Consider the following 21,757-nt stretch of genomic DNA (forward strand, 5'->3'; position numbering starts at 1 on the left):
TGGGATTTTTGCTCACCGTTCTTGTGATCATTTTGACCCCACGGGGTGAGATCTTGCGTAAAGCCCCAGATCAAGGGAGATTATCAGTGGTCTTGTATGTCTTCCATTTCCTAATAATTTCTCCCACAGTTGATTTCTTCAAACCAAGCTGCTTACCTATTGCAGATTCAGTCTTCCCAGCCTGGTGCAGGTCTACAATTTTGTTTCTGGTGTCCTTTGACAGCTCTTTGGTCTTGGCCATAGTGGAGTTTGGAGTGTGACTGTTTGAGGTTGTGGACAGGTGTCTTTTATACTGATAACAAGTTCAAACAGGTGCCATTAATACAGGTAACGAGTGGAGGACAGAGGAGCCTCTTAAAGAAGAAGTTACAGGTCTGTGAGAGCCAGAAATCTTGCTTGTTTGTAGGTGACCAAATACTTATTTTCCACCATAATTTGCAAATAAATTCATTTAAAAATCCTTTTCTGGAAAAAAAAATCTCATTTTGTCTGTCATAGTTGAAGTGTACCTATGATGAAAATTACAGGCCTCTCTCATCTTTTTAAGTGGGAGAACTTGCACAATTGGTGGCTGACTAGATACTTTTTTGCCCCACTGTAACTGTATGTGGAGATATGGCTTAAATCAGGTTTATTGGCCTACCGTGCTCAATAACAACAAAATATTAACATCACCTCGCAAGCTTCTCAAACAATATTATAAGCAAAACACACAAGCACCTGTTGCTCACAGATAATAGCAATTGTATGCTTCATTTATTAAGCGAGCGAGACCATAGTTTTAGAAGGAGGATGTTGTCACACAAAGGGGCCTCTCCCCTTGACCGCTGATAACAGCGTCCTTGACTCCAGTCACACCTGCAGCCCCCCTGTTAAACAGCAGCCATTAGGCCAGGCAGGCAGGTTGGGGTAACAAGGCTGTCTACAGCCCACAGTCGACTACTAATGCTCTGATCATGGCTAGGGGAATCACATTCTGTGTGCCTGCAGCCAAAACTGTTTTTTGTTTGTTCTTTATTTTACCCCTATGACTCTTTTAGAGGCCTCACTCTGCTCTACTTATCCAGCTGCTCAATGTGAGAATGGGATGGATGGTTTTCTCCTTGTTTGGATGTTTGATCTGAATGCAACCTGCGGCTGCTTCGTTTTTGTATTCTTCATGTCTATTATTAATGTATTGTAAACTATGAAAGTGTGATTTCATTGGGTTGGAATTCAATATACAGTATAAAGTACCAGTCAAAAGTTTGGACACACCTACTCATTCAAGGGTTCTTTATTTTTACTATTTTCTACATTGTAGAATAATAGCGAAGACATCAAATCTATGAAATAACACATATGGAATCATGTAGTAAACAAAAAAGTGTTAAACAAATCAAAATATATTTTAGATTAACCACCCTTTGCCTTGATGACAGCTTTGCGCACTCTTGGCATTCTCTCAACTAGCTTCATGAGGAATGCTTTTCCAGCAGTCTTGAAGGAGTTCCCACATATGCTGAGCACTTGTTGGCTGGTTTTCCTTCACTGCAGTCCAACTCATCCCAAACCATCTCAATTGGGTTGAGGTCGGGTGATTGTGGAGGCTAGGTCATCTGATGCAGAACTCCATCACTCTCCTTGGTCAAATAGCCCTTACATAGCCTGGAGGTGTGTTTTGGGTCATTGTCCTGTTGAAAAACAAATGATAGTCCCATTAAGCACAAACCAGATGGACTGGCGTATCGCTGCAGAATTCTGTGGTAGCCATGCTGGTTAAGTGTGCCTTGAATTCTAAATAAATCGCTGATATTGTCACCAGAAAAGCACCATCACGCCTCCTCCATGCTTCAAGGTGGGAACCACACATGCAGAGATCCTCCGTTCACCTATTCTGGGTCTCACAAAGACAAGGCGGTTGGAACCAAAAATCTCAAATTTGGACTCATGAGACTGAAGGACAGATTTGTCCATTGCTCATGTTTCTTGGCCCAAGCAAGTCTCTTCTTATTATTGGTGTCCTTTAGTGGTGCTTGACGCAGTCTCCTCTGAACAGTTGATGTTAAGATGTGTCTGTTATTTGAACTCTGTGAAGCATTTATTTGGGCTGCAATCTGAGGTGCAGTAAACTCTAATGATCTTATACTCTGCAGCAGAGGTAACTCTGGGTCTTCCTTTCCTGTGGCGGTCCTCATGAGAGACAGTTTCATCTTAATGCTTGATGGTTTTTGCGACTGCACTTGAAGAAACTTTCAAAGTTGTTGAAATTTTCCGTATTGACTGACCTTCATGTCTTAAAGTAATGATGGACTGTCATTTCTCTTTGCTTATTTGAGCTGTTCTTGCCATAATATGGACTTGGTCTTTTACCAAATAGGGCTAACTTCTAAATGCCACCCCTACCTTGTCACAACACATCTGATTGGCTCAAACGTATTAAGAAGGAAATAAATTCCACAAATTAACTTTTAACAAGGAACACCTGTTAATTGAAATGCATTCTAGGTGACAACCTCATGAAGCTGGTTGAGAGAATACCAAGAGTGTGCAAAGCTGTCATCAAGGCAAACAGTGGCTATTTTGAAGAATCTCAAATATAAAATATATTTTGATTTGTTTAACACTTTTTTGGTTACTACATGATTCCATATGTGTTATTTCATAGTTTTGATGTCTTCGCTATTATTCTACAATGTAGAAAATAGTAAAATAAAGAAAAACCCTGGAATGAGTAGGCGTGTCCAAGCGTTTGACCGGTACTGTATATACAAAAGTCAACTTTGCAGAGTATCACTCTATAGCGTAGTTGTTGAGATGTCTCAGTGGCAGCTGGTGTATTGGTTACAGGGTGTATGGAGGGTGAAACATTTGACAAGTGAGCTGACTTTGAATCTTGATGGAGCAGAGGCTGTGGCTTTACATTGAACATCACAGCCACTGAGAGTAGGCTACTCAAGGATTGTCAATAAGTCATTCTGACAGGCTCTACCCTGAGTCTCTTTTCATGCTAGCTGCTTTTATATGTCAGTTTACATTATACCCTTTCCAGATCCATTCACTCTTATGGGATAAACTATGTGAACCTTACAATGAAGTTATTCTAAAATAGAGTATAAAATGCACTGCAGTGAGTCACCCAAAACCCTAAAGAAATGTAGAAAAAAAGCCTCATTATCTCAAAGCTGTAAACTATAAGATTATGCAGTCAGTCTGCTGATGTTAATGCATTGAAGCATTACATGGTCTCACTCGCTGTCGTTTTCCCCCAGTCTATTTGTTAAGCTTCAGATCCCTGATGGAACTATCAGTCTGCTGTCTGGATGATATCTCAATGCCGCTTTGAAGACTGCCAGCCTGCCTGTCTCTCCGATGCCTCCACTCCCCCAGCCTGCTGTATGTATGTATTTTCCCCACCTGAAAGAGAATGGCTTTAACCCATGCATGACCAATATCCTCACTGTACTGCTTGCGTAGCCCAGGAATTATTGTCTCTCTCACTGCTTTAGCTTAGCCTCAGAAATGATGGTCCTTCCCCCACATCTGTGGTTGGCTGACACAGGAGGAAATAGTTGTGTTATCCGTCTGACAGTGTTCCTCTGCTTAAACATGGCCTTTGCAGCTCAACCCTTTTATCTGTGTGTGATTGATGGAGCTTCAGGGGAGCTGGAGTGCTCTTAGAGGTCTGGCGTCAGCTGTCTAATCGCTAATTGCCTATGCCCTGGCCTGGCTTCACCTCTTTCGCACTTCCCCCTCTCCTCGACCCCGGTGAGAGTTCACCGTTAATCACACCTACTTCATGGTATATCAATCAGAGGCTCCCTACGCTCTGAATCAGAGAGGTGAGGTGGGCTGTCTTAATCGACGTCCACGTCATCCGCGCCCAGGGAGTAGTTGTTGTTGTGTTGTTGGGGGTTAACTTCCTTGCTTAAGGTCAGAACGGCAGATTTTACTAGGGATTCGAACCAGCGACCTTTCGGTGTCTGGCCCAATGCTCTTAACCGCTAGGCTACCTGCCGCCCCAATGCTAATAGAGGCTCAGAAGCATATAGTATGTTTGCAAATGTTTCTGACATTTTCTTCAGAACTTCAGAACAATTTTACTTTATAGGCGGAAAATGGCAGTACTTTTCAGTAGTCGTGCCACTTTCGAGGTGTTGCAAGGTTTCATTGCCACTCTCCTGACATGACGCCAGCCATGTGTGTCTTGTGGTCAGTTCTGGGAGCAGTGAGTCCGTGTTTTACAGGGGAGGAAAAACACTGCTAGGCAACCTGTTGCTTTTCATGAATAAGTGTCGACTTCAGCCAGGGACAGCCTCAGGGCTTCCAGACTCTCTGGTCAAGAGGAAGTGTTTGGATGGAGAAGTGGAGCCAGAAAGCCATGAGGGAGGGGATCCCAGGCTGAGGTAACCCCTGCAAGGAGAGGAACCTGGGGCTACTGTACCCAGCAGTCTCAATCTAGAGAAACCCACTAGGGCTGTCATTATCTCTGAAACCTCCTGCCCCCGTATCAGACTCCCCACACTAAAGGCCCAGAGTGGATATGAGCTTTCACTGAAAACATGGAATTGAATGGTCTTTACATTAGAACCAACAGACTTTGTTCTCTGAGGAGCACTTAGAAGCTCCAAACAACTATTCCTGGACAAAAACCTCCCTTGGATTGAATTAAAGAACAGAGTACTTTGAATATCAAATTGTTAATTTGAGCCGCACTGTATTTGTAGTGGATCGTCTGCTACAGATTGTTAATAGCTGACATGAAAAACAAATCCGACCTGGCAACAGGGAAAACACATGGCGGCTTAAAAGACTTTGGGTCTACATAAGAGTTTCAGCCACTCTTGGAGGAAAATGGAAGTATCTCTATAAACAAATGCATTCATGAGACAGCCTATAGGGAGGAGGTCAAAGACATGGCAGTGTGGTGCCAGCGCAACAACCTCTAACTCAACGTGATCAAGACAAAGAAGATGATCATGGACTATAGGAAAAGGAGGGCCGAGCACGCCCCCATTCTCATCGACGGGGCTGTAGTGGAGCAGGTTGAGAGCTTCAAGTTCCCTGGTGTCCACATCACCAACAAACTATCCTGGTCCAAACACACCAAGACATTCGTGAAGAGGGTATGACAAAACCTATTCCCCCTCAGGAGACTGAAATATTTGGCATGGGTCAGCAGATCTTCAAAAGGTTATACAGCTGCACCATCGAGAGCACCCTGACTGGTTGCATCACTGCCTGGTATGGCAACTGCTCAGCCTTTGACCTCAAGGCGCTACAAAGGGTAGTGCGTACGGCCCAGTACATCACTGGGGCCAAGCCTCCTGCCATCCAGGACCTCTATACCAGGCGGTATTGGAGGAAGGTCCTAAAAATCGCCAAAGACTCCAGCCGCCCTAGTTCTCTCTACTACCGTGTGGCAAGCGGTTCCAAAGCGCCAAGTCTAGGTTCAAAAGGCTTCGTAACAGATTCTACCACCAAGCCATAAGACTGCTGAACAGTTAATCAAATGGCTACCCGAAATATTTGCATTGACCCCCACCCCCCCATTCCTTTTTTACACTGCTTCTACTCGCTGTTTATTATCTATGCATAATCACTTTACCCTACCTACATGTAGATATTACTCCAATTACCTCAACTAACCTGTACCCCTGCACATTGACTTGGTACCCCCTGTATATAGCCTCGTTATTGTTATTTTATTGTTGCTCTTTTATTTTTTTACTTTCGTTTATTTAGGAAATATTTTCTTAACTCTTATTTTTCTTAAAACTACTTTGTTGGTTAAGGGCTTGTAAGTAAGCATTTCACTGTAAGATCTTTAGCCTAATTTAGCCTAACTAACTACATAGGTCATCTGCCTTTTTTGCAATTATTTTCCATTGGACAAAAGATGTAACCCACAAATATGTTGGCTTAGGTTTTTTTGCCATACTAACAATGTCTTACTGTATTTAAATGATTTGATTTGATTTCAACTAACTTATGTTTGTTGTGTTCGGAGCATCTGACAAATACCATTTGAATCAGGGCTGTAAAAATATGAAAGAACAAGACCAATTTAGTCTAACAAACTTGTGTGTTTTTCTGCTTTTCATGTGTCTCTCTCAGGAGGAAATGGCTGGCGTATGGGAACAGGGTCCGTGGGTTGGGAAAGGAAGGCACATGAGGCTTGGAGAGTAGAGTGAGTAATCATAAAGACATGGCTGGAAAGTCCCAGAGGGCAGATATGGGAGGAATCTCAGGTACCTGAGGTGACAATAATGGAATGTCACACGTCATTGTGATATCTTTGTCTTAGCTATCAAATGCCTGCAGTGGAGTTAATTTCTTCTATCTTCATTTCAACTGACTGTGATGGGAACCTGTCTCACAGCAGACACCCTGCTCATATGCCCATCAATGCCTAACTAAAACTCAAGTGATAGAATACTTTAGAACCGTACACAGTAGACAGCACAGATGTTATTCTATACAATTATCTTGGGAATTCATTAGGCTCCAGTAGTTTATTATAGGACAGGCTGCCTAAGATAGTCATTTATGTATCTATTTTTAGAGGTGTCTAGCCAATCGTCCATGGAATTGAACAAACACAGACAGGATGGGGTTTGAGTTATGTCAAGCTTCTAGGTTCAGTTATCTAAAAGGATGTGAAGCAGTATCACATGACTGCTCTCACAACAGCGACCCTTGAGACACGGGACCATCCGTGTCTATGCAGAGTCATTCTGTCCACATCTGTTATTCATTAACATGTTAGGAACGTTGTTTTTTCCCCCAGTTTGATTAAGGCTTGAAACATGCTTTAACAAATGAAGTTGTTATGACTGGGATATAAAGAACAGATGTTGAACAGATCTGTTGAAATGATCATGCCCTTACTTTAACTACAAAATCAGTAGCCTACAAAGGTATGAAGAGGGGTGTAATAACATAGTAGGCTAATAACCGTCAATTACAGACACATGATCAACTATTTATTGATCACGGCTGGTCAGGTATGTCCTATGATGTCATGTCATATGATTTCCCTGGATAAGGCCAATGTCTGAGAAGTGCCAAATGAGAGCATACATTATTTGTTATGACCCTGTCTCTTTAATATTTTTAAACCTGATCTCTTCTTGCTTAGTCACGCCCGTCAGCCGGTTAGCGCCGAGCGCGGCAGTGGCTGCCCATGTAAACCGATTGGCTGGTGGGTTTGACAGTCTTGTCCTATGCTCAAGGGCGGGGTTCTCGGTCCGTGAAACTGAATTACCGGCTGAAGAAAACTTACCCTTGTTGAGCCTTGCGGCGTGGGAATGCGCTGGACACTGCCCGTGAAAATAGCAGCCCAATAGACATATCTGGGAATGTCTTAACGTTTTGTGGCTAGTTCCAGGATATAGAATAGGACTCTTGTTTGACTCGAAATAAATTATTATTTTTCCTTCTCAGAATGAAGTGACACCACATCACATTTCAGTAACTGGGATCTGGGATCTGAAATCTTTACAACAATATTTTTTCTCCACACCGGAAAACATAGGATTTGATTTTGATAAGGGTAAGTTTATTTGTATACTACACGAATAGGCTGGGTTTAGAGTGCTAGGCTATATAGGATTTAATACATCAGAAATAGAATGTTAAGAAGACGATCCTAAATAAGCGATCTGTCCCTCTGTCTCGTGTGCGCACAGTTGTATGATCGATAGCCTACACCGGGATCGATAGCCTACTCACACGATCCAAAGGGAATGTATCGAACGAATTGTACTATTTGATATTGGAACCTGTTTTGAATGTCCTGGTTCACATGCATTTGTGCTGTAGGTTGCAAAGATCTACGTGTATCGCTATACAATATTAGACCTTTCTTTCGTTTTGCATATTTATGATTGTGAATGACAGCTTGTCATCACCTCAATACCAGTGCCTCTATTCTATAAATGTTTGTCATTTCCGCGAGCGCCTATAGGCTTCACGACAGTCCGGCATGTTCATTTGTAGCATGGTAGCACGACCGGTCTGTAAAGGAGCACATAGCAAGGCATTACTACATAATATGACTGCTATTACGCAGGCTTACACCTTAGGTATTTTGTCAGGTGATGAATGTAACAGTTCTCCTCTGATAATGTTTCTCCTGGAATAAGTGGTTTCAGGTGTTTTCTAAGCAAAATCGTTGGAATCCAATTTTTATGGCTTTACTCGTTCACCTTGTACTTCAACGATTGTCCATGACATCATTATCAATATTCTGTTATGAACTATTGATAGTAATTATTAGGTAATTGATTGGTTGTTAACATTTTCATATATGTCATGAATGCAATGGCACTGTTTAGACTCCACTGTGCTACCTGATCAATGTACACTGCACTATAGCCCCCTGTCTGCAACAGGAATGAGAGATGTATTCAGATGTGTTATTTTGGCAAAGTGAGAGGAGCAGCAGGCCAGGCAGGCAGCACATGGCCCGCTGAAACATGATCGCATCCAGAGGATCATCATGAGGGCTGATGTCATGACACAGATACAGCAGGCAGGGCCATGATGTGTGATATTGACGGTCATGTTCATCCTCACTTACCGTTCCAACTGGACTGGAGGTACAGGGAATGTTTCTCTGAGAAAGAGACTGTGTGTGTGTGTGGGGGGGGGGGGGGGGGGGGGGGGGGTTGTCTGTGTGTGTACAGCGTGAGGCATGTGTGGAAGAAGGTGTGTGGCATTTGTGTGCCGTACAATCGAGAGAGAGTATTCCTTGGAAAAAACGATGGTTTCTGGAGCTGGCATTGAAGGGAGCAGGTGGGAATGGGCTAGCCAGGCCTGTGTTGGTTGGTTGGTATGTGGGTGTAGCAGGGAGCTGCTGAGGGGGCACACTGAACTGTAGTCATGCCCACATGAGTCATGGTGCAGTATCTGTTTATCTATCAGTCAGTCTTGCTAAGTGTGCAACACTCACTCACTCTCCATGTGACACTCACTCACTCTCTCTCCATGTGGTGTTGTTTTCACTTGGGTTACTGGGTTGAACCGGTCTCACCCTCAGGAGTCCTGTTTTGAACCCACCAGACTGTGCCAGACTTGTTTCAGCCTTGTTTTTTTATTATATTTAGGGGAAGGACACTAGCATGGTAGCATGCATGCATCTCTATTATATTTAAGGCCTTCTAAGGCAGCCATGAGGTTGTGTTCTGTGTAGGTGTTTGTTCTAATCACCTCATGATGATTCATTGAAAAGCTGACCAGTCTTCAGATGTGGATGTGTCATGGCAGATCCTCTGCTGCTCCGTCCAGTCAATAAGATGACGCAGCCCCTTAAGCAATTGCATATTTCCTGGAAGAATCTTCTTGTTTAATGTGGTCTCAGAGCATTTCGTATGATTCTGTACGTTACCCAAGACACTCTATTTAGTGTGATATGTTACGTTTCATATGGTATGTATTAATTTGTGTATGTCCATCATCCATTTTGTACAATATTTTACGAATTTGCAAAACGTACAATATGTTACAAATTTGTTACCAACACGCAACCTTTGGGCCCACCTACCCACCGCTGACCAACCACCCTCTTTTCGTTTTTGCCTTAAGTTACTTCTATCTTATGTAATCATACCAAACATAACATATCATACGTTTACTATGTTACGTCTAGTCTATAAGACCAGCCTGTCTTGTTATGAAACTACATTGTTCTCTCCCATGGCCTTCAGGTATGTACCCTAGTCTCTGACCAGTTCACTCTCTCTCTCTCTCTCTCTCCCCCCTGTCTCTGTCTTTCTCTCTCTCTCTCTCTCCCCCTCTCTCTCTCCCCCCTGTCTCTGTCTTTCTCTCTCTCGGTCTCTCTTTCTTGTTCTCTTTGTGTGTGTGTGTGTGTGTGTGTGTGCTGAGCACAAGCTTCTCTAAATCACCCCAGGCTGCCTGCTGCGGCTTCAAAAGGTAGTGATGACTATGGCGTGTTATAATGCCATAGGATTGATGTAATAGCTGATTATTATTGCTCTCTTATTAATAATTATAGTGTTAGTATTAATCAAAGTCATATCAATTGTTGAAGAGAAGACATTTTCAACCACAGGCATATCTGTGGTTGAAAATGCTTTACCCTTTTGGGTTAATTGTAGCATTAGTGTGGGCTAAATCCTAACACGGAACTCTCAACGTGAATCACACACCCAACAATCTGAGTTATGTATGTGTATCCACATCTCAAATGAGGATTCCTCTGTTTGTGGAACCGTGCTTGCAGTTGTAAAATATAGGGCAAAGCAGCAGTATCTCTTGTCTTGCAGTTAAACATGTCAAACAACTTGGTCAACAGCTTTAGTAACAATAAGCAGGGTGTTCAAAGCAGATCAGTCAAGTGTTCCCACTACGGCAGACAGATGCTTTACAAGCATGGCAGGTATAGTTTCACTGAAGAATAATGGGGAGAGAAGAACAATTTACTGCCTATGCGCTCTCTTTGATCTGGGCCCCATTGGTGCTTGCTTAACCACGACCGTCAATAACTTTGATGTGCTTGTAGTCGGCCTGGAGTTTGTGTCAGATTGTGTCAAGGCTTCAGGAATGTTTGATAAGCAAAAACAGACCACTCTTTTCAGACGTTGAAAAAATGACTTGTTACGTCAATCTGCCAATCTATGAACCGTGGAGAATACGTCGTGGTGATTACGCTTTATGTGGAATACTTGTGAACAGGAAGATGTTTTCCTCACGCTGTCAGACACTGAACGCCTTTCTCTACATGCACGTGAAAACACAAACCTTCACATTAGTTCTCAACAGTCACAATGAAAAAGCCTCATCAAAACCAATCCCCCACCATTTTGTGTTGTGTGCGGAGTTGGCGTGGCCATGGAGGCTACTTGTTTGTATTCACAATCGTCCTCCCTCGGGTGTCTTTGAGTTTGGCCGTGTAAAAATAAATGTAACATTGCTTTGGTCTGTGAGTTTCCTGTCAGTGTTCAGGCCTTGATTATGTGAGTCCCAGGAAAGCAGCCGTGAAGCAGCTAACTGTAACCCTCCCATTACATCTTGGAGGTGGCACGTAGGGCCTGTGCTGCACGTAGGGCCTGTGCTGCAGAAGCCGACAGACCGGACTACAAACTCAGTCAGATATGATGTAATGCTGTAATGCTATTTCAGGTCTACCTCTAGTCTCCAAGGCTCTGTCTGCCAGCAAGCCATTCTGCCTGCTCCTCTCTCTCTCTCTTAGTCCCCATGTTAGCACCTCATCTATCAAAACTCAGCCATGGCCTATGTTGGGATCCACAGTCAGGAATCCCAAGAAACTCAAACTTCCTTTAACTGAATATAGGGATTAATATAGATTGTTTTATGGTATTATTTGTTTAAAGCTGATTTTAGGTGGGGCTTAGTCTGATGAGATGACATTTAGGGCATGATCCTTGCTGCTGAGGTTTTTCTGGATTCCATTGGTTGTTGTTCTCAATGGGGTGGCGTCTGGTCTGAGACTGGTTAACCTGGCGGCACTCGTCATTCTCAGGACCATGGGAATGTTGTGGGTACTCCCACCAAGCAGACTAGAGCTCCGAGGAGGAGGAACTGCTCTGTGCATTTTGATCTTCCGGCTCTGTGTCTGTAGAGAGTAACTGTAAGGGTGTTTTTCTTTTTCACAGATAAAAAAAAAATAGGGTCCATAGGAACGTATTGTTCCATAGCTGTTGGCATGTGTATAGTGCAGATCCTTACCTGTGTAATATCTCATAACACAGAGTTTACACAACAAGTCAGAATCTCTAGTCCAATTCAGATCCTGACCTGTGTAATATCTCATAACACAGAGTTTACACAACAAGTCAGAATCTCTAGTCCAATTCAGATCCTGACCTGTGTAATATCTCATAACACAGAGTTTACACAGCAAGTCAGAATCTCTAGTCCAATTCAGATCCTGACCTGTGTAATATCTCATAACACAGAGTTTACACAGCAAGTCAGAATCTCTAGTCCAGTTCAGATCCTGACCTGTGTAACATCTCATAACACAGAGTTTACACAACAAGTCAGAATCTCTAGTCCAATTCAGATCCTGACCTGTGTAATATCTCATAACACAGAGTTTACACAGCAAGTCAGAATCTCTAGTCCAGTTCAGATCCTGACCTGTGTAACATCTCATAACACAGAGTTTACACAACAAGTCAGAATCTCTAGTCCAATTCAGATCCTGCCAGTCAAAACAGATGAGATATAGGCTTCATTTTTTTTATGGTTGTCAAGTGGACAGTCAGTTAGTGTTCTTTTTCGACAGGAATCTTGAGTGCAGGACTAAAAATAACATATACCACATTCAGCACTTTTCATCGCCTTTTTGCTAGGAAGTGAGCGTTCTCATGTGCACCAACAAAGTCCATTACATTATTGCAAAATCCTCAAGAGAAATCCTTGTTCTTCAGTTTTCAGTTAGAGCCCATTAGCACAGGTCTACTGTCAGACTGTCCATAGTGTTAGCTTACTACACACACTATCTCTTTAAAAGACTGAATGGCCAGACAGACACAAGGATTGGAGAGGGACAATTATAGTTACTATCCCAGGACTGTTACAGTTGAGAGCACATTTTTTAAATAGGGCGGCCTGCCTTCTCCGACGCTATCTTTGGCCCAGCAAGCCTTCAGCCCCTAGTGCAGGGATCATCAACTAGGTTCAGTCACGGGACAATTTTTTCTTGAGCGGATGGTCAGGGGGCCAGAATATAATTATAAATAATTTGTAGACTGCAAATTGACCACAAGAAGCCCAAACAAAAATGATACAATGAGTTTCACTATCGTGAAAAAGTTGAGTGAGAAAGTTCCAGACGCAGAAATATCATACCCCCAAGACATGCTAACCTCTCACCATTACAATTACAGGGGAGGTTAGCATTTTTGCAGGGGTATGATATTTGTGCGTCTGTAACTTTCTCACTCATCATTATTCACAATGCATTCAGGACTATCCATAATCATGGAAGCATCCACATTATTGTAGAAGTGTTTAGAAACATATTCTATTCTTATTTACAATAAAAATAAAAATAAAATGACACAATACATTATTTACCATTAATTTCTATTGGACGCAAAATAATCTGAAACACAACCAAAACAAACAGCAAATGCATCCAACAAGTTTGTAGAGTCACAAGCTTGATGTAGTCATTGCGTGCTAGGAATATGGGACCAAATACTAAACTTTTGACCACCTACACATATAAGTGAATTTGTCCCAATACTTTTGGTCCCCTAAAATGGGGGGACTGTGTACAAAAAGTGCTATTATAACTGTTTACCTGATATAGATAAAAATACCCTCAAATGAAAGCTGACAGTCTGCACTTTAACCTTATAGTCATTGTATCATTTCAAATCCAAAGTGCTGGAGTACAGAGACAAAGAAGAAAAAATGCTTCACTGTCCCAATCATTTCAGAGGGGACTATATGACTCTCTACTGTGCGTGGGAATACTTTGGAACAGATTTCCACAATGAAGATCAATTGGAGCTGATTTGCTGGTGTTTTTACAGTCTTTTATGTCCAACAGCAAAAACAATTTTTTTGCTTAGTAAACTGGGGGGGGGGGGGGTCAAATAATATCACCCAAGGCCCAAATTCGGCCCATGGGCCGCCAGTTGGGAAACCCTGCCCTAGGGACTGCGGATCCTCATGGTGTATCACAGCGGTAAACTCATGTAAACTGTTCCCCTGAATGGAAGAGCACACAGAGTCATACACAGTAATATCTGGACAGTCTCAACCAACAGTCCCCACCACCACCTCCATCACATACCTTGGGCGCAACTCACTCTGTAATGGAGTTTCCAAGAAACGAGGGTGTGCTTTTGGAACAGCTCTGTGACTTGGCCTTGCCTGGCCCTGTGGGAGGAGGTGGATCCAGGAATGACTAATGATAACTGACAGGGAGACAACTTGGAAAGGTTCTGTAGTTGAACTGTTCGGTTGTGTTTTAAGATCTTTGTGTCACAATGGCTGAAATTGCTGATGACGTCCTCCTGTAATTCTGTTTGTCCTTTCCGTTAGTTTGCTCTCCTGTTCTTGTCTGCTGCCTGTGCTACACTTCAGATCCATGCCAGCTCTTCCATCCACTGGCCAGTTGTCAGAGGTTGTGCAGGAATATGATGTAAAGCCTACCAATGATGCCAGTGTTGCCACCCAGTTGATCACATCACTCACTGCAATAATGACGCCGTCTTCTGGATTCTTCTGGCTGGGAGCACGGTAGTGAAGGACATTTGCATGTAGAACAGCGTCTGTCAGGTTCTTCAGTCTGGGGACGTAGCCCGAATACAGTGAGTCAAGTTGGTTCTGCTGCTGTAGGGGTTGACTAATGCACACTCATCACCACCACTCGACAGTATCTCTCCTAATCACTTAGTCACACCATAACCTGTTACCTGACTGATGAGGGTTTATTTGGATTATCTCACAATGACGAGCACACCCGGGAAGCTGGGATATGTGTCATCCCTTGTCCCCCTTTTTTTCCCCTGTCAAAACATTGAGCTCATCTCTGTGGAGGAGTCTGTGTTTTCCTCAGCCCAATCTACAGGGTGAGGACCGAGGAGGCCTCCCCCAGCCTACTGTATCTCCCATGGGGTCTGCCTCAGCCCTAGCCCCAGCCTTCCTGTGCCTGTGTTTGGGAGTTTCCATGACTCTCTGTGCAGCACAGCTGGCTGCAGCAGGCCCGTCTGCCCCTGCTCTCTCTCCCCGACCCCTCAGACCTGAACCCTGGCTGGCCACCCTTCTGATGATCCCCCAGGGCCAGCTTCACTTCCTCAGAGATGACTTGATGATAGAGAATCCTATGGCACCTTGTTAGATTAGGGAATAACATGTAAAGATACAGGTGAGGGACTTGTCTGAAACAGGTCAATCAAAGGTTGTGTGTGTGGGAGAGCTGAGAGAATGGCCAAATGTAGCTACATTTTTTAAAATTACTAAAACAGAGATGATTAACTTGTATTTTTCTCCTCTTCATCTAATACGGTGTACATATTAAATACTGAGTGATATGAAATACAGACATAGCGTGTAAACCGCATCGACATTGTCATTGTAACGTTTTAATCTTATTTTCACGGCCTGTTGATGGTGCTCAGCAGACTATGATACAGTGGATCAAGCACAAAAATACTCACTTGTGCTATTTATCTCTATTTATACAAAGTTACACAGGACCACAATAATGTTCCTTATTTTAGTAGAGGCTTTAATAAGAAACCCTCATGAACTCCAGGCCTAGAGGTTTACTCTATAAGGGTTGGAGGTTCAGAGAAAGAGATCATATCAGCATAGCATCAGTATAGTTGAGAGTGCTGCTTTTTTCACACACAGCAACTAGTTTGGACAGAGCGTACACGTTGAAGTTGATGAATGTGGGAATGTGGGAACTTGTAAACAGGCAGTCTGGGTGGCTGGCTGCCTGGCTGTGGGAATCAGTGCACATGTTCAAGGTGGAAGTGGAGCACCTGTCTTAGTACACCGCATGGCAACAGCGATACACCTCAAAGACTCACTTCCTCTTTCTACCTTTGGGTTTGACTATATTGATGAATCTCACCTGTTCCGCTTTTATCCTCTTATCTTCCTGGATATCTGCGACGTATTACAGATGAAAGGGATTTAAACATTGGAGGGATGTGAAAATCACCCTGTTGTGTCTAGGACAGACAGAGAGACATAACACCGGAGGGATATATATATATACACTACCGGTCACAAGTTTTAGAACACCTACTCATTCAAGGGTTTTTCTTTATTTTTACTATTTTCTACATTGTAGAATAATAGTGAAGACATCAAAACTATGAAATAACACATATGGAATCATGTAGTAACCAAGAAAGTGTTAAACAAATCAAAATATATTTTATATTTGAGATTCTTCAAATAGCCACCCTTTGCCTTGATGACAGCTTTGCACACTCTTGGCATTCTCTCAACCAGCTTCATGAGGTTGTCACCTAGAATGCATTTCAATTAACCTGTCTAGGCTGAGGGTGCCGCTAGCGGCACTCCCCCCCCACCCCCACTGAAAAGGCAGAGCTGCGAAATTCAAAAAAAACATTTTTTAAAAATATTTAACTTTCACACATTAAAGTCCAATACAGCTAATGAAAGACACAGATCTTGTGAATCCAGCCAACATGTCCGATTTTTAAAATGTTTTACAGGGAAGACACAATATGTAAAGATGTAAATCTATTACCTAAAAAAACATTAGCATAATCCACCATCTTTTATTTGTCCACCAACACCAGTAGTTATCACCAATTCGGCTAAACTAAGATATTTATAGCCCCTAACCAAGAAAAGAACTCATCAGATGACAGTCTGATAACATATTTATGGTATGGGATAGGTTTTGTTAGAAAAATGTGCATATTTCAGGTAGATGGCATAGGTTACAATTGCACCCACCGTCACAAATGGACTAGAATAACTACATAGAGCAACGTGTTTACCTACTTACTAATCATCAAACATTTCGTAAAAATACACAGCATACACTAATCGAAAGACACAGATCCTGTGAATACAGACAATATTTCAGATTTTCTAAGTGTCTTACAGCGAAAACACAATAAATCGTTATATTAGCATAGCACATAGCACATAGCAGCCCAGCATTGATTCTAGCCAAAGTGAGCGATAACGTCAACATCGCCAAAATATATTAATTTTTTCACTAACCTTCTCAGAATTCTTCAGATGACACTCCTGTAACATCATATTACACAATCCATATAGAGTTTGATCGAAAATGTGCATATTTAGCCACCAAAATCATGGTTAGACAATGTGAAATGTAGCCCAGCTGGTGAGAAAATGTCCGTGCGCCATATTAGACAGTGATCTACTCTTATACATAAATACTCATAAACGTGACTAAAAAATATAGGGTGGACAGGGATTGATAGACAATTTAATTCTTAATACAATCGCGGAATTACATTTTTTAAATTATCCTTACTTTTCAATACAGTTTGCGCCAAGCGAAGCTACGTCAAAAAACATGGCGTCCTAAGCCACTAACATTTTTCGACAGAAACACGATTTATCATAATAAAAATGTCCTACTTTGAGCTGTTCTTCCATCAGTATCTTGGGCAAAAGATCCTTTCTTGGGTCTAATCGTCTTTTGGTGGAAAGCTGTCCTCTTGCCATGTGGAAATGCCAACTGCGTTCGGGATGAACTGGAAGCGTGCCCAGCAATTCACAGCGTTTCAGAAATAAATGTCCCAAAATCGCACTAAACGGATATAAATTGCTATAAAACGCTTTAAATTAACTACCTTATGATGTTTTTAACTCCTATAACGAGTAGAAACATGACCAGAGTAATATTACTCCCTCCACTAATGCTTGGAACAAGTGCGGGTCGATGTCCTCCAGGCGCATGACGCAGCAAGAAAAGAGTTCCTAGCTACAGGGTTTTTTAATTTATAGTGCCTGTGAACGCGCAATCGACCCCATTCAAATCGTCATCACGTAAAGGCATCCAGGGGAAGACGTAAGCAGTGTCCGTATACTCATAGCAATAACTGTGGCCTTTTAACTGACTCCAGATCAGGGGCCAACATTTCTGAAATCTGACTCCATGTCAGGGAAATTGCTGTAGAATGGGTTCTGTTCCACTTATAGACAAAATTTCAACTCCTATAGAAACTATAGACTGTTTTCTATCCAATAATAATAATAATATGCATATTGTACGATCAAGAATTTTGTGGGAAGCCGTTTCAAAAATTACACGATTAGCATAAATAGTGACAACAGCGCCCCCAGCCTCAACAGGTTAACAGGTGTGCCTTGTTAAAAGTTAATTTTGTGGAAATTCTTAATGTGTTTGAGCCAATCAGTTGTGTTGTGACAAGGTAGGGGTGGTATACAGAAGATAGCCCTATTTGATAAAAGACCAAGTCCATATTATGGCAAGAACAGCTCAAATAAGCAAAGGGAACTGACAGTCCACCATTACTTTAAGACATGAAGGTACATCAATACAGAACATTTGTGCAGCCGCAAAAAAACCATCAAGCGCTATGATGAAACTGGCTCTCAACACTTTTTTGGTTATTACATAATTCTGTGTGTTATTTCATAGTGTTGATGTCTTCACTATTATTCTACAATGTAGAAAATAGTAAAAATAAAGAAAAACCCTGAGTAGGTGTTCTAAAACTTTTGACCGGTAGTGTATATGTCAAAGGTAAATGGGTTTGTCTGGTTGGAGTCACTCTGTGTAGAAGATTGAAGATCCATAGTACACATCCTCAACAGCTAATGTGTAAGTGACTGTATATGTGTTGATTACATTGAGACCTTAGATTGTTGCCCCCATTGCTGAATTGCCTTGTTGACATATGGAGACAGGTACAACACAGCAGCGGTGCTGTAGTAGTCTGTGTGCTGTAGTAGTCTGTGTGCTGTAGTAGTCTGTGTGCTGTAGTAGTCTGTGGTTCATCTATGGCCCATGCTGTGATGGGGGTTACAGCTGAAAGACGTGTCACATGCTCTGGGACATTCCATCCCCTGTCACTTGGCTTTAAGACCACCATCCCATGCCCTGCCTGTCCTCTGTTCAAGCACTAACAGTGAGTGCTCTGCCCCTATCACTAGCTGTAACATCCCAGAGGAAGCCCCCAGTCTTAATATTACGACTGGTCATAGCAGGTATTAGGCCTCAGACCCTGTTTGTTGTGATGCTGGTCAGGAAATCAATTCCTTCGATCTGCTTGTGTGTATTCTGTGTGTTATTTCTCATTTGTGTACACGTTTTACCAGAAACCGCCGGTCTACTAAACCAGTTGAGGTCACTTCCTTCTATGCAAAAATGTTCTTGGTTTAGGGAAGTGATACCGTGAAGAGTTCGGTATTCTTCAATACATATTTGACTCACTCCAACCCAATACATATTTGACTCACTCCAAACCCAATACATATTTGACTCACTCCAAACCCAACACATATTTGACTCACTCCAAGCCCAATACATATTTGACTCACTCCAAGCCCAATACATATTTGACTCACTCCAAGCCCAATACATATTTGACTCACTCCGAGCCCAATACATATTTGACTCACTCCAAGCCCAATACATAGTTGACTCACTCCAAACCCAATACATAGTTGACTCACTCCAAACCCAATACATATTTGACTCACTCCAAACCCAATATATATTTGACTCACTCCAAACCCAATACATAGTTGACTCACTCCAAACCCAATGCATAGTTGACTCACTCCAAACCCAATACATAGTTGACTCACTCCAAACCCAATACATAGTTGACTCACTCCAAACCCAATATATATTTGACTCACTCCAAGCCCAATACATATTTGACTCACTCCAAACCCAATATATATTTGACTCACTCCAAGCCCAATACATATTTGATTCACTCCAAGCCCAATATATATTTGACTCACTCCAAGCCCAATACATATTTGACTCACTCCAAGCCCAATACATATTTGACTCACTCCAAACCCAATATATATTTGACTTACTCCAAACCCAATACATATTTGACTCACTCCAAACCCAATATATATTTGACTCACTCCAAACCCAATACATATTTGACTCACTCCAAACCCAATATATATTTGACTCACTCCAAACCCAATATATATTTGACTCACTCCAAACCCAAAACGAATGAAAGATATAGAGAATTCTTAATGAACCATTAAGGTCAAGCAAATCTGTATGAAGGGATTTAAAAGAGGCTTTGAATCATATTACAATCACTATAGAATTCCCTTCGGAATAAAACTAATTACCAAGTAGTGAACGTTTTTATATAATATATGAATGAACGTTTTAGTAGTAAATGGATAAATGAATGAATCCATGGATTATGAATGTCATTAAATTAACCTTTCAGTATATGCCTATGTTTTTAGGACATAATGGTGAAGCTAATTTTCTCTGGCGGTTTGTCAAACGTGGGTTCAAATAGTATTCAAAGACCAAACCTGAGTTTAGTAAACAAATACTTTTTGGACCCAGGTCTGATGGTGTGTCAATTAATCCCCCACCCCAGCAGACAGACAGAGGGTGGGTGTTCCTGCCAGTCCCTCCCTGGCCAGTTTATCAGGAGGTTTGACCTCATTGGCTTTGATTGGAGATCAGAGGGCTGATTTGGACAGGCCAAATGCCCATTCTCTCCCCTGGCTAAATCCGTGTGTAGTCTGGCTAATTCCTTTGTCCCAGAGCAACAGGCCACGCTTCGTCTGCTCTCCTCAATAGAGACAACAGCTTAGATTTCACACTGCATGGAGATGCCAGAGGGGGCTGACGGGACAGGACAGAGGGAGGAGGGAGGGGTGGCTATTGTTCTCTACTGTGGTATTTGGAGGGGAGGGATGCCTCATGGCCGGTGATGGGATGAGATTGATTAGTGTGTGTGTTGTGGCTGTGCGCAGTGGACGTTGTGGAGAAGCCTCCCAGAGAGCAGTGTGTTTTCTGCTTTCCCATTCGGAGGTCTCTTCAGCTCCTCCTCTCCTCCCCACTTCCTACCAGCACATCTTAAATAAGCAGTCATCTGACCTCCCCATGCTGGTGGTCTTTTAGGGAGGATGTGAGGTCACACAGTTGATGGCGCCTCTTTGTGAAGTATTTTTACTCGTGTTGATTGGCCAGAGCGTGGAAATAAACCCAGGAGTGCCCACAGTGAGTAATACGGTGGTGATAGGCCGTATCACCTCCAGAATACACTGTCTGAAGGACTTCATAACATACTGGATACAGCTGGAGTCTGTCCACATTTACGCCCTCCTAACCATGATGGGGTTACCGAACTCCATGCACACAGAAAGTCATTAGCTAAACACAGAACTTGCTGACACCCCAGTTTTGATCGATAAAGGAATGAATCCTTCAGTCAGCCTGGTTTTCCCCTTCCTTCTCTCACGTTGAGGAGGAATTTTGGATCAGTCTCCACAACAATGACCCTCCTTCAGCCCCATGCACATCATCAGCCTGATGCCCAGCACACAATGCAGCCTTTTGTGGGCGGGAGCGATTCAGGCTGATATCATGCTGGAAACTATTTAGATGGGGATCACATGTTGTTTGGTCATGCTGCTGCTGAGTCCCCTCTTAGCTCACTTGGCTAACAGGAAGGGCAGCTTCTGACTGCTTTCTACAGACAATAAGGCGCTTGTTAAGCTAGTTTGGGGATGCATCTGGGAGCCTCTCTACGGGGATAGTAGTGGAGGAGAGACATTCTGCTTTGAGTTTGTTTTCCTTTGTTTTGTTAAAGCTGCCCAGTCTCTCAAGAGGATGTAAATCCATACAGACACTTCTATGTCCAACGGTGAGAGGTCAAGAGGTCAAACACGCTAAAATCCGGTCACCAAGTCAAATGCTAATGTTATTGATTGACTGATTATGGAGAGAGAGAGAGGGCTGTTTCAGATTTGCATGTTGTGGCTCACCCAGTGGTTTCCCTTGCCCTGTCAGGCCGGTTTTACAGCAGTGTTTTGAATTTGTGATTAAGTAATGGAAACAATTATCTTATCTCTTAGCTGTCAACTGTCAGTGCAGAGAGCGGAGAGACAGTATTTTATTTATACACATGTAATTGCTGTGATTTATTATGGAGTGTAAAAGTGTTGTGTTAATCTATCATGAAATATTGAGTAATGTTATTACTTGGATAACCCTTTTGGCATTTTGAGTAACAAGTTATGTTATTATCGTTATTATCTAACATTTAGTTTGACAGAAGAT

The 21,757-nt window shown here is 42.4% G+C and overlaps 1 protein-coding gene across 5 annotated transcripts in view; it reads left to right on the forward strand.

Annotated features, from left to right (window-relative positions):
* Positions 1-7,173: 7,173 nt before the first annotated feature.
* LOC129831101 (inactive rhomboid protein 1) overlaps positions 7,174-21,757 on the forward strand; it is a 47,028-nt gene continuing 32,444 nt past the window's right edge. The window contains exon 1 of one of the 5 annotated variants that reach the window (XM_055894177.1): positions 7,174-7,534. The gene's annotated coding sequence lies outside the window, so the exon portion shown is untranslated. The remainder of the gene's footprint in view (positions 7,535-21,757) is intronic. The other 4 variants (XM_055894137.1, XM_055894148.1, XM_055894159.1 and 1 more) reach the window with 4 other exon arrangements.

The sequence above is a fragment of the Salvelinus fontinalis genome, chromosome 2 (assembly GCF_029448725.1).
Source record: "Salvelinus fontinalis isolate EN_2023a chromosome 2, ASM2944872v1, whole genome shotgun sequence".
Taxonomy (NCBI): domain Eukaryota; kingdom Metazoa; phylum Chordata; class Actinopteri; order Salmoniformes; family Salmonidae; genus Salvelinus; species Salvelinus fontinalis.